We start from the raw sequence: 1,034 nt of genomic DNA on the forward strand, positions 1-1,034 counted from the left end.
TCTTTGTAGCTTACATAATCTTTCATCCATATTTTATTTTTAAAAAAAGTATCTATTTTCAAGCGAGTAAACGATAAATAGTTGCACTTATGTGCATACGTTATATGGTAGGTGAGATAAAAAAAAATCTACGCTTTTCACTATCTACGCACTGCCGCTTCACCACGGAATCGGCTTCAGCCACCACCATCATCATCACCATTACCACAACCATCATCATTACAGATTTCAATAACAAAGTGCAGTCTAAGTTGTTTGCCAACTAAGATTATTTCATTCCATTTCATTTCATTTCATTTCAATTGTTTGTCACCTCCGCCTTCGCTAAGGCGGAGGTATTGTTTTCAGTCGTGTTTGTTTCTTTGTTTATTTGTCCGTGAGCAAGATATCTCAAGGATGAAATTTTCAGGGATGTTTGGCCTCGTGACTGGCACGAAATGATTAGATTTTGGAATCGATCTGGTACCAGAGACGGATTCTGGATCATTTTTCCTGTTTATTACTTAATTTTTGAAAGCGGTCGCATACATTTTTATTAATATCGTTCTGCCATAACAGTATTTTTGTCTGCAGGTATAGCTACGTCGATACAGGAGATTTCTTTAGCTTTGTTTCTTATCTGTGTATATGGGCATATCCAAAGTGAATTTCATTTCGTGACTTTGATACTGGCAAAAGCTGGTGCTCATACCACATGTTGGAACATTCTGGTACACACTTTTTGCCAAACTGTCAGTGCCTCCAAGCTACTAATTTATCATGGTATTTTTCCTATTCTTTTTGGACAAGATTTTGCATTAATTATATACGATTTTCCACTGTGGACACAAATTATTATTACTATTATTTATTATTAACATTAAGACGGCGAGCTTGCGGAATCGTTAGCACGCCAGGCGAAGTGCTCACCGGTATTTCGTCCGCCGTTACATTCTGAGTTCAAATTCCGCCGAGGTCGACTTTGCCTTTCATCATTTCGGGGTCGATTAAATACGTACCAGTTACGCACTAGGGTCGATGTAATCGACTTAATC

The sequence above is a fragment of the Octopus sinensis genome, linkage group LG19 (assembly GCF_006345805.1).
Source record: "Octopus sinensis linkage group LG19, ASM634580v1, whole genome shotgun sequence".
NCBI lineage: Eukaryota > Metazoa > Mollusca > Cephalopoda > Octopoda > Octopodidae > Octopus > Octopus sinensis.